Source organism: Panulirus ornatus, chromosome 1, assembly GCF_036320965.1.
Source record: "Panulirus ornatus isolate Po-2019 chromosome 1, ASM3632096v1, whole genome shotgun sequence".
In the NCBI taxonomy this organism is placed as follows: domain Eukaryota; kingdom Metazoa; phylum Arthropoda; class Malacostraca; order Decapoda; family Palinuridae; genus Panulirus; species Panulirus ornatus.
The window spans coordinates 68,305,312-68,318,667 of record NC_092224.1 but is presented as its reverse complement, the minus strand read 5'-3'; the positions used below and the strand labels follow the sequence as shown (position 1 = coordinate 68,318,667).

The window sequence follows — 13,356 nt, the reverse complement described above, 5'->3', positions numbered from 1 at the left end:
CTCAAACACTTCTGTTGTTCTGTATCTCCAGCCTGCACTAATGTTAAAACATAAGCAAAGGAACTATGCAAGTTGGTTTTGCCTCAAAAGGTAAGGTGCAGTTACATTTTGCTACCATTAAAAGAGGAAGTAAGGAGAATGAAGGGAACTAAACCATAATAGGAAACCTACATGTGTGTGGCATATGAAAGGGTTAAGAACAAAAGAAACAGATAGAAAAATTATAGGATTATACTTATTCAAAGAAATTGCATTACAGACCATGAATAGCACTGGAGGAGAAATTTTTCTTTAAATGAACCAAAACATTTGAAGTTTTCTCTTATCATTTTTCAATCAACATTCTTATTGTGCAAACATGATTTTCATAACAAGAGGTTCTATATCCTAAATTATCAATCACAAACTCTTCAGCTCCATTATCTCTCTGCTACATATTTCTCAATATTCACATACAACAGAATTTGTAGTTTACACACACACACATTGAAACTTAATTTTTTTTTTTTTTTTTCATACTATTCGCTATTTCCCGCAATAGCGAGGTAGCGTTAAGAACAGAGGACTGGGCCTTTGAGGGAATATCCTCACCTGGCCCTCTTCTCTGTTCCTTCTTTTGGAAAAAAAAAAAAATGAGAGGGGAGGATTTCCAGCCCCCCGCTCCCTTCCCTTTTAGTCGCCTTCTACGACACGCAGGGAATACGTGGGACGTATTCTTTTAAACTAGGTATAATATAATTATTTTTTTTTTATTTGTATTATACTTTGTCGCTGTCTCCCGCGTTTGCGAGGTAGCGCAAGGAAACAGACGAAAGAAATGGCCCAACCCCCCCCATACACATGTATATACATACGTCCACACACGCAAATATACATACCTACACAGCTTTCCATGGTTTACCCCAGACATTTCACATGCCTTGATTCAATCCACTGACAGCACGTCAACCCCGGTATACCACATCGCTCCAATTCACTCTATTCCTTGCCCTCCTTTCACCCTCCTGCATGTTCAGGCCCCGATCATACAAAATCTTTTTCACTCCATCTTTCCACCTCCAATTTGGTCTCCCTCTTCTCCTTGTTCCCTCCACCTCCGACACATATATCCTCTTGGTCAATCTTTCCTCACTCATTCTCTCCATGTGCCCAAACCACTTCAAAACACCCTCTTCTGCTCTCTCAACCACGCTCTTTTTATTTCCACACATCTCTCTTACCCTTACGTTACTCACTCGATCAAACCACCTCACACCACACATTGTCCTCAAACATCTCATTTGCAGCACATCCATCCTCCTGCACACAAATCTATCCATAGCCCACGCCTCGCAACCATACAACATTGTTGGAACCACTATTCCTTCAAACATACCCATTTTCGCTTTCCGAGATAATGTTCTCGACTTCCACACATTCTTCAAGGCCCCAAGAATTTTCGCCCCCTCCCCCACCCTATGATCCACTTCCGCTTCCATGGTTCCATCCGCTGCCAGATCCACTCCCAGGTATCTAAAACACTTCACTTCCTCCAGTTTTTCTCCATTCAAACTCACCTCCCAATTGACTTGACCCTCAACCCTACTGTACCTAATAACCTTGCTCTTATTCACATTTACTCTTAACTTTCTTCTTCTACACACTTTACCAAACTCAGTCACCAGCTTCTGCAGTTTCTCACATGAATCAGCCACCAGCGCTGTATCATCAGCGAACAACAACTGATTCACTTCCCAAGCTCTCTCATCACCAACAGACTTCATACTTGCCCCTCTTTCCAATACTCTTGCATTTACCTCCCTAACAACCCCATCCATAAACAAATTAAACAACCATGGAGACATCACACACCCCTGCCGCAAACCTACATTCACTGAGAACCAATCACTTTCCTCTCTTCCTACACGTACACATGCCTTACATCCTCGATAAAAACTTTTCACTGCTAACAACTTTCCTCCCACACCATATATTCTTAATACCTTCCACAGAGCATCTCTATCAACTCTATCATATGCCTTCTCCAGATCCATAAATGCTACATACAAATCCATTTGCTTTTCTAAGTATTTCTCACATACATTCTTCAAAGCAAACACCTGATCCACACATCCTCTACCACTTCTGAAACCACACTGCTCTTCCCCAATCTGATGCTCTGTACATGCCTTCACCCTCTCAATCAATACCCTCCCATATAATTTACCAGGAATACTCAACAAACTTATACCTCAGTAATTTGAGCACTCACTCTTATCCCCTTTGCCTTTGTACAATGGCACTATGCATGCATTCCGCCAATCCTCAGGCACCTCACCATGAGTCATACATACATTAAATAACCTTACCAACCAGTCAACAATACAGTCACCCCCTTTTTTAATAAATTCCACTGCAATACCATCCAAACCTGCTGCCTTGCCGGCTTTCATCTTCCGCAAAGCTTTCACTACCTCTTCTCTGTTTACCAAATCATTTTCCCTAACCCTCTCACTTTGCACACCACCTTGACCAAAACACCCTATATCTGCCACTCTATCATCAAACACATTCAACAAACCTTCAAAATACTCACTCCATCTCCTTCTCACATCACCACTACTTGTTATCACCTCCCCATTTGCACCCTTCACTGAAGTTCTCATTTGCTCCCTTGTCTTACGCACTTTATTTACCTCCTTCCAGAACATCTTTTTATTCTCCCTAAAATTTAATGATGCTCTCTCACCCCAACTCTCATTTGCCCTTTTTTTCACCTCTTGCACCTTTCTCTTGACCTCCTGTCTCTTTCTTTTATACATCTCCCACTCAATTGCATTTTTTCCCTGCAAAAATCGTCCAAATGCCTCTCTCTTCTCTTTCACTAATACTCTTACTTCTTCATCCCACCACTCACTACCCTTTCTAATCAACCCACCTCCCACTCTTCTCATGCCACAAGCATCTTTTGTGCAATCCATCACTGATTCCCTAAATACATCCCATTCCTCCCCCACTCCCCTTACTTCCATTGTTCTCACCTTTTTCCATTCTGTACTCAGTCTCTCCTGGTACTTCCTCACACAGGTCTCCTTCCCAAGCTCACTTACTCTGACCACCCTCTTCACCCCAACATTCACTCTTCTTTTCTGAAAACCCATACAAATCTTCACCTTAGCCTCCACAAGATAATGATCAGACATCCCTCCAGTTGCACCTCTCAGCACATTAACATCCAAAAGTCTCTCTTTCGCACGCCTGTCAATTAACACGTAATCCAATAACACTCTCTGGCCATCTCTCCTACTTACATAAGTATACTTATGTATATCTCGCTTTTTAAACCAGGTATTCCCAATCATCAGTCCTTTTTCAGCACATAAATCTACAACCTCTTCACCATTTCCATTTACAACACTGAACACCCCATGTATACCAATTATTCCCTCAACTGCCACATTACTCACCTTTGCATTCAAATCACCCATCACTATAACCCGGTCTCGTGCATCAAAACCACTAACACACTCCTTCAGCTGCTCCCAAAACACTTGCCTCTCATGATCTTTCTTCTCATGCCCAGGTGCATATGCACCAATAATCACCCACCTCTCTCCATCAACTTTCAGTTTTACCCATATTAATCGAGAATTTACTTTCTTACATTCTATCACATACTCCCACAACTCCTGTTTCAGGAGTATTGCTACTCCTTCCCTTGCTCTTGTCCTCTCGCTAACCCCTGACTTTACTCCCCAGACATTCCCAAACCACTCTTCCCCTTTACCCTTGAGCTTCGTTTCACTCAGAGCCAAAACATCCAGGTTCCTTTCCTCAAACATAATAATAATAATAAATAATAATATAAAACATAAAAATAATATAATATATAATACAATAACCAGTCTTTTTGCATCACACCACTCTACAAGCAGTTCACCTTTTCCATTCATAAAACTGAACACCCCATGCCCCGTATGTATACCCTTAAGTGCCACACTATTCACCACATTCAAATCACCCATCATTAATATCTACTCACTTACATCAAAACTGCTGATACACTCACTCAGCTGCTCTCAAAATATGTGTTCTTGTGACTTTTCTTCTCATGCCCAAGTGCATAAGCACTACAATCATTCATCTCCTGCCACTCACTTTCAGTTTTACCAATATCAGGCTAAAATTCACTTCCTTACATTTTTTCAAACCCTCATACAATTCCTGCTTCACAAGTAGAGCTATTCCTTCCACAACTCTGGTCCTCTCGCCAGCCTATGACTTTACCCCTAAGACATTTCTAAACTATTCTTCCCCTTTAATGTTGAACTTTGTTTCACTCACGAGGCAGAACATCCAGGTTTCTTTCCTCAATCATACCACTTATCTCTCTTCTCTTCCCATCTTGGTTACATTTAGACAACCCAGCCTGAGCCTTCAAGGATGATGAGCACTACCCACTTGGCTGCTACTTCTGTTCCATCTTTTAGAAAATGAAATACGAGAAGCATTCCACTCCTGCTCCCTTTGGTTGCCTTCTAAAACATGCAGGGAATAAGGTGATTATAAGTTTGTATTCACTGTCAACATAACCATTTGTTTCTTTCGGGGGTACCACAGTACAAGAATATGACTTTTTTCTTCTTTTTTTTTTAACCTGCTGTATCTCTGTAATCTGGCAACCTTCGGACTGGCCATTGCCAGACCACAGAAAATGTTACATCAGATTACATCAGAAGTACATCAAGATCAGCATGGTCTTCATGGTCAGCAGATAGTTGCAAATTAGGGGCAGAGGAAGTTCAGGGAAGTGGATTTTCTAGGTTGGAATGAGCTTTGGCAGTGTTATCAACAATCTTCTTCAACCACTGTTGCAATGCAGTTTGCTTCTGGTACTTTGGCTTTTCCTTAGTTAATCTTCTAAATCAAATAAACAGACATAATTTCTTATTCTGGCCTTTGCTCCAGTCCTGCAATTAAATCTCTCATTATCTGGATACATTTATCAACAGGAATTCCTTCTTCCTCTTCCTTGTTTTCCTCTGCACTTTCTTCAAGATGATCTTGTTTCTTCTCACCTTGCTGAACCACTTCCTTGATTTCTTGATCAGTTGGTTGATAAACAACAGGCTCATCATTATCAATGTTCATTCATTTCTCTAGGTTTTCCTCTGCAATCTCTTTGGTTATTGCAGAACACTTTGGGTTAGTCATATTCCTAGCATACTCAACCAATTCTTGGATCAATATCTTATCACTAGAAACTCTAAATCCAGAGAAGTCAAGTTCATTCCTTTCCTCGTCCAGATACATTAAGCTTGGCCACACTTTGTGCCAACAATCTTGCAGTGTACTTTTCTCAACTTTATTCCAGGTAGAAGCTAAGGACCATATCATATCTTTTAAGTTAAATTCCCTCATGAAATCTGCAGGTAGCTTCCCATTATTCAATGTGACAAGGAAATGGTGCATGAGCTCCAATCTGTATTTAGATTTCAATTAACGTAATATGCCCTAGTCACCGGGATGAATCAGAGAGATGCAGTTAGAAGGGAGGTATAAACCAAAAGCATTGTATTTCATTAAAAGTTCTGCTTTGGGGTGTGCTGAACAATTATCTAAAATCAAAAATATTTCTACATTTTGGATTGAAGCCAGCAGAGTTACAGTGTCTAGCACTGTGCACGAAGTAATTTTCAAACCATTCAAGAAAAAGTTCACTTGTTATCCACCCTTTTTTAAGTATTACGATAGATGAATGGAAGAATTTTCACCCCTTCAAAGGCCCTTGGGTGAACACTTACCAATCACCATAAGCTTGGTTTTATGTGTTCCTGCAGCAGTGCTGCAGCCAAGCATTGTTACCCTATCTTTAGCATCCTTTCCCCAGATAGAGACTCCCCCAATATCTTGAGCAAGGATTTTTCGTGGCATATGACGCCAATACAGGGTGTTCTAGGACCAAGTTCTCTGCTGCCACTGACTGTGCAAATTCATCTACAAACTTTGTCGCAGCTTCTGTGTCAGCACTACGCTTTTCACCACACACATTATGTACTGAAATTCCATGTCTCCACTTAAACTTGTGTAACCATCCGTGCAAATATTCACAGTCATGGTCTAGCTTTAGTTCTCTATGAAAAACTTTAGCCTGCTCACTAAGCATCTCCCCAGAGATGTTTACACCTTCATTATGTCAGAGCTTAAACCACTTTATAAAAATGCACAGTCTAATTCTGTACTCCTGGCACCTTTCAAAGTTATCTGAAACTTTAAATTTTTCTGGTTTTCATTTTCAGCAAAAAATTACAAAATCTGCTTCTTTTGTTTCTGATCTCATAGTCCTCACACAAAGTCTTCACAGAAGTTCTTTTATCTAATTTTTTCAGTAGCTCAAACTTTTCAAGCACAGATCATGATTTACGCTTATGCTTATTAGCACTAGCACAATCTGCACCCTCGGTCTTTTGGATGACATCCTGAAGGGCTAAAATACAGCTGAATACAAGAAATTATAAGGACTGTTAATTAGCTTGGCTGCATAGTAAACAGATTTTGTTGCCTTAACACTGCTAACTTGCTAGTAGCACCACCCTGGTGGCAGATCCACAAACTAATAGTGGCAGATTCAAAAGTTCCAGACCATGGGAGTGCCATATTAGAGAAGTAAAACCTGTATCAAAATATATAGTACCAAATTAATAAACACTTAAAAGGAAAGAATGCTCAATAGTAGGCTGTTGATAGCAGCTTTATGGGAGTGCCCAAACCACCTTACACTCTCCATGCTAGGAATGCTGGTATTACTTTCTATCTCATCAAACAGGACTACCAGACTAGTTGTGCCATCTTCTCCTTACAGACACTCTACACCTGTTCAAATTGCACTTATTTTCTTCACATAAGTATATATACGTGTATATGAGAGGATGGGCCATTCTTCATCTGTTTCCTAGCGCTACCTTGCTGATGCGGGAAACAGCAATTGTGTATAATAAATGAATAAACTTCTCTTGCCATCTCATGTTTGCACTATCACTTTTAACTGTAATCATGATAGAGTCCAACAAACTTATGGCCCCTAGTCCCTAGCATCATGAGGTGCTGAGAATCTCTGGGTCCCTGCCTGACTCTACTGCTAATGAGAGGGAAGGCTCAGACAGGAGTAGTCCCAGACCCTCCCATGATCTTTTCTTTTCTAACAGACCTACCTTTTTTCCTGTTCACTACCCCAACATTTATGGTCTTTATATTAACTCTCTTCCTGTTGAACACCATCTGTCTTGTACCTCTCTTCATATTTTCCTCCTCTCTGAGGCCTAATTATTTCATGATGTTCTCACTAGCCCCTTTCTCATATTCATCTATAATCTTCACTCATGATTCTAGTTCAAAGGCAGTGTCTGTACATATTCCAACATCAACACACGTGGCATGCCTCGAAAACCTCAAGTCCCAAAACTTTGCTACAATCTGGCTTATAATGTCTTCTAACCACCACTGTTCTCCTTAGTGTCACCTACTGCACTCCTAATCCTGCAAATCTCTTAACATTCTTCAACTATCTAAACCCCTACCATGAGGCAGAGATATCCTCCCACATGCAGGCTGAGATCCTTAACATATGGGATTTCAACATTCATCATAGGGAATGTTGCACTCCTCCCAGGCAGATGGCAGGGGGATGGAAACCCTCAAGTTCTCCATTCTCAATGATCTAGAGGAAATTTTCACCTTTATTCCTGACAGCTGTGAGCACTCTTCTCATATTTTGGATCTGTTTTTCACCTCTAATCCTTTACACTGTAGCTACATAACATTGCCCCCAGCTGATCCATCTGACCACAATCTCTTATATGTATCTATTCTAATAACACCTCCCCCTCTACCAGCCTCTTCTAAACATAAATATCGGTATCTTAAAAAAAGCTTCCCAGGATAACTTAGGGAAATTCTTCTCTGACTTTCCTTGGGTAAATTACTTCCTGTTATGTGGTGATGCTTCTGTCTCAGTAAAAGGCATAGCAGAAGCTATTGTAGGAATGGAAGTATTCATCCCCTCTTCCACCAAGACAACCAACACTTCTAACCAATAGTTCAACTGTTCCTCTTCTGAGGCCATTCAGGTAAGGGATCAGGCATATTGGGCTTGGAAAAACTCTCTTTCCTCCAACTCCCATTCAGCATTTAACACTTCCCGTAATCACTGCAATTTCATTATCCATGAAGCAAAGCATTCCTTCATTCAAAGGAAGTCCATTAACCTTTCCTTTTCATCCACTGATAAGTCTTTCTGGTTTTTAGCTAAGGGCATCACCAACAACTTCTGTTGCTCTACCTCTCCTTCACTTTTCCATTCTGACAGTATTACAGCTGTCTCTCCCATAAACAAAGCAACTGTTTTTCGTTTGTTTCTCTTTTAACTCCAAACTGGACGACTCAAACATTCCTTCATCCCTTGATGTTCCTCTTACTAATCCTATTCTGCTCCCCATATCTTCAAACCATCCAAAAAGCTGGTGGCATCATCTGCATGTACGGAAAAAGTTTACCTCTGAACTTGCACCTGTGCTTGCTCGTCTGTTTTGTTTCTGCTTAAAGCCTAGAACCTTTCTCTCTTCTTGGAAGCACAAGTTGGTACATCCCATCTCTGAGAAGGGTGACCTGTTCTAACCCCTCTATCTATTGTCCTGGTGCTTTGACATCTACTGTTTCCAAAGTTTTTGAATCCCTTCTTGACTTCCATATCCTCAAATATCTTGAATTCACAGTTTTTTCCCTGATCACTAGTATGGTCTCTGCAAAGTGAGATCTGTAGGTGATATTTTTTCCTATCTTACCAATGTCTGGTAATCATCCTGAAATATTTTTGGGAATTCTATTTGATTGCCCTTGATATTTTCAAAGCTTTTAACAGGGTGTGGCACTAGGGTCTCATCTCTAAGATCCCCTCTTCTGGCTTCCTTCCCTCACTTTGCTCCCTCATATCTAGCTTACTCTCTAGTCAGTTCATTTCCGTGATTGTTGATGGACCAGACACTCCCTCTTTCTCCATCAACAGCAGTGTTCCTCAAGGTTCTGATTAATCTCCTACACTTTTTCTCCTACACTTTTTCTCCTTTACATCAATGACATCCATTCTTCTGCAAATAAACATATGCACTATGATATTGACTTGAACACTGCATTCCTTCAACTCTGCTCCTTCTTATCTCATTCAATGTGCATCTCATCTTGGCACAACTTCCTCAAAAAACTGACTTGAACAGGATACCTCAGTAGAGTGGACAAAATCTGGCACAGGTCAATGACTCCAAGATCCAGTTTCTGCCCATCTCTCTATCGAAAACTTCTCAAACTTTTCCTCTCTTCTTTGACAGATGTGTTATTCCACCTTTCAAGTCAGTGAACTTACTTGGTCTCAGTGTAACATCCACACTATCCTGGAAACCCAACATTAGAGATCTAGCTAAGTCTTCCTCTAAGAAAGTGCGAGTCCTGTTTAGATGTCAAAATCATTATACTTCTGATCAGTTACTCTGTTTACATAAACAATTGAACCAACCTTGTATAAAGTACTACTCTCACATCTGGAGTGGTTCTGGCTTTGTGACCCTGTTTCACAGAGCTTAGTTGACAGCAGTCCAACTTATCAACTCTACCAGGCAAACTTTTAACTTGACCCACTTGCCCTGCACCACAATCTTGGTTCACTTTCCCACATTTACAGGTATTACTCTGTTTTTGCTCTTGAGAGCTGGCTGCTTATATGCTCTGACAACTAGCTAGACCATGCAGTACTATGTAAGGTTCTATGTGGTCACTGGCAACTCAAGGAGTGATCAAGCCTTTGTATATATGGAGCAAATGTTCACAGAAAAAGAAATGTTGACATCTGAACAGGACTCCCAGTTTCTTAGAGGCAGACCTAGCTATTTCTGCAATGTAAGATTTCCAAGAAAATGAGGATGTTACAGCAATACCTTGTATGTTCAACGACTCAAGAGGTGGAAGTACAGTAAGATCCATCAAAGGAAAGAGGAATCTTTTAGGGAATTTTTGAGTGACATGGGCAGAAACTGGGTTTTGGAGGCATTAAACATAACTAGATTTCACCTACCTCACTGAGATATTCTCTCTGAGTTTATTGAGGAAGTTGTGTCATGAAGAGATGCAGCTCAGGTGATAAGAAGCAGATCTGAAGGATGTGGAGGAATGCAGTTTTAAGATTCCAGCATATGAGTGCATTTGGCTATATGCAAAAGAAAGTAAATTGTTGATAAATAGCAGAAAAAGTGTTGGAGACTGGACAGAACCTTGAGGAACATGACTGTTGATGGAGAAAGGGGGAGAGACTGATCCATCAACATCCATAGCGATAGACTGGTCTAAGAAAAATCAAAGTGAAGCACGAAATCAAAAGAGGGGAGCTCAGAGATGATACCCTATTGACACACCCAGTTAAAAGCTTTGGATATATCACACGCAACCACACAGGATTCCCCAAAATCTTTCAGGGATGATGACTAGACATCAGTTAAGATAGGGGAGAATATCACTATTGAATCTTGCCTTATGTTAGTCATACCAGTGATCAAAGAGAAGACTGTGTGATTTAAGATTTCTGAGGATAATGGAGTTGGAAATTGTAAATGTCAAAGCAACAGGGCAATAGCTACAGGAGTTATAACAATTATCCTTCTTGGGATGTACCAACATATGCTTCCAAGAAGAAAGAAAAGTTCTTATTTTTAAACAGAAATGGAACAGACAAGCAAGCACAGGAGCAAGTTTGGAGGTACAATTCTTTAGTACAAAGGGATAGATGCCATAAGTTCCACAAGCCTTGCTTGTGTCCAGAGAGAAAGAAGTGCTCTTCAGACAGTTTGAAAAGAACTTACAGGAAGGGGCATAGCATTTATAAGGGTTTCATCAGGGATGCAAGAATGTTAGTTATCTATGGTAGAGTTAGAGGAAAAATAGGAACCAAAGAGAATTGCTTTGTCCACCAGAGACAGCTATAGTACTGTCAGAATGAAAGAGTGAAGGAAAGGTAGTGACAGGGGTTGTTGATGACACCAATGGCTAAACACCAGAAGGACCTATATCAGCAGATGAAGAGATGTTATCTCATTTTCTTAGAATGAAAGAATGTTTTGTCTCATGGATAACGTACTTGCAGCGATCATGGGCAGTCATAAATGATGAATGGGAGTTGGAGGAATGAATTTTTTCAAGTCTGATATGCCTGAATGGCCTCAGAACTGGAACAATTGAACCATGCATTCACGAAATGGCTGCCTTGGGGGACGAGGGGATAAATGCTTCCATTTCCACAACAGCCTCTAATATGCATTTGTCTAAGACAGAAAATCATCATAAAAGAGATTATAATTTACCAAAGGAATTTAAAAAAATTATTTCTGCAAGTTATCCCAGTCGGTTTTGTTGAGGTGCCAATAATTATGTTTAGAAGGTGCTGCTGGAGGGGGAGGTGCTGTTAAAATAGACACATTTATGACAGTGTGGTCAGATGAGCCAAATGGAAGCACACATTTATGAGAGTAAGGTCAGATGAGCCAAATGGAAGCGATCTTGTACAGTAACAGTGCAAAGAATTTGAGGTGAAAAACAGATCAAGAATATTAGAAGAGCGCTCACAGTGGTCAAGTTATAATGGGTTGGGTGAGTGATAATTTGCTTTATAACACTGAGAATGGTAAATGTGAGGCCTTCAACTCTCCCATTATCCATATGGTAGGAGGTCAACCATTCCCTATGGTGAACATTGAAATCCTGCTAGGTACAGGATCTTAGCTTATGGATGAGAGGAAGTCATTGCCCCATGGCAAGGTTTCAACAGTTGAAGAGATTTATAAAATCTGCAGAATTAGAATAATAGCAGGCAAAACAGAAGAAAGCAGTGGTAGCTGAGAGATAGACCTTGAGCCAAGTAACATCAAAGTTTGGGGACCTTGGGTCCTTGAGGTGTGTCATATCTATGTTGATGTTGAAATAAGCACAGACACCACCTCTGACCTGGAATCATAAGTGAAGAGAACTGTTGGATATGAGAGAGGAGCTAATGAGAACATCATTAGACATTTGGGTCTCAGAGAGAAGAAAGATATTAGGAGAGGTACTAGATATATGGTATGCTAAAATGGTTTGGACATATAAAGAGAATGAGTGAGGAAAGATTGACAAAGAGCATATCTGTGTCGGAGGTGGAGGGAACAAGGAGAAGCAGGAGACCAAACTAGAGGCAGAAGGATGGAGTGAAAAAGATTCTGAGCGATCAGGGCCTGAACATACAGGAGGGTGAGGGATGTGCAAGGAATGATGTGGTATACCTGGGTCGACATGCTGTGAACCACGGCATATGAAACACGTGGGGTAAACTGTGCTTTTGGTGCATTATACAAGACAGCTTGAGACCGAGTGTGAATGAATGTGGCCTTTTTTGTCTATTTTCCTGGCACTACTTCGCTGAAGCATGGGGTAGAGATGCTGTTTACTGTGGGACAGGGTAGTGCCAGGAATGAATGAAGGCAAGCAAGTATATGTTATGTATATGTGTGTGAATGGGTATGTATGTATGTATGTATGTATGTATATAGATATATCAATTTATTCATTTTACTTTGTCGCTGTCTCCCGCGTAAGCGAGGTAGCGCAAGGAAACAGACGAAAGAATGGCCTAACCCACCCACATACACATGTATATACACACACGTCCACACATGCAAATATACATACCTATACATCTCAATGTACACATATATATACACACAGAGACATATACATACATACACATGTACATAATTACACCCCGTGTGACTCCTTCTTCTGTTTCCCCTTTTAGAAAGTTAAATACAAGGAGGGGAGGGTTTCTGGCCCCCTGCTCCCGTCCCATTTAGTCGCCTTCTACGACACGTGAGGAATGCGTGGGAAGTATTCTTTCTCCCCTATCCCCAGGGATAATATATATATATATATATATATATATATATATATATATATATATATATATATATATATATATATATATATATATTTTTTTTTTTACTATTCGCCATTTCCCGCAATAGCGAGGTAGCGTTAAGAACAGAGGACTCGGCCTTTTTTGGAATATCCTCACCTGGCCCCCTCTGTTCCTTCTTTTGGGAAAAAAAAAAAAAATGAGAGAGAGAGAGAGAGAGGGGAGGATTTCCAGCCCCCCGCTCCCTCCCCTTTTAGTCGCCTTCTACGACACGCAGGGAATACATGGGATGTATTCTTAATCCCCTATCCCCTGGGATATATATATATATATATATATATATATATATATATATGCAAGAGTTTTGGAAAGAGGGGCAAGTATGAAGTCTGTTG

The 13,356-nt window shown here is 40.5% G+C and overlaps 1 protein-coding gene across 7 annotated transcripts in view; it reads right to left on the bottom strand.

The window, feature by feature from the left end:
- Nucleotides 1-13,356, bottom strand: part of LOC139749349 (uncharacterized) — a 113,195-nt gene that overhangs the window by 13,624 nt on the left and 86,215 nt on the right. The window lies entirely within an intron of this gene.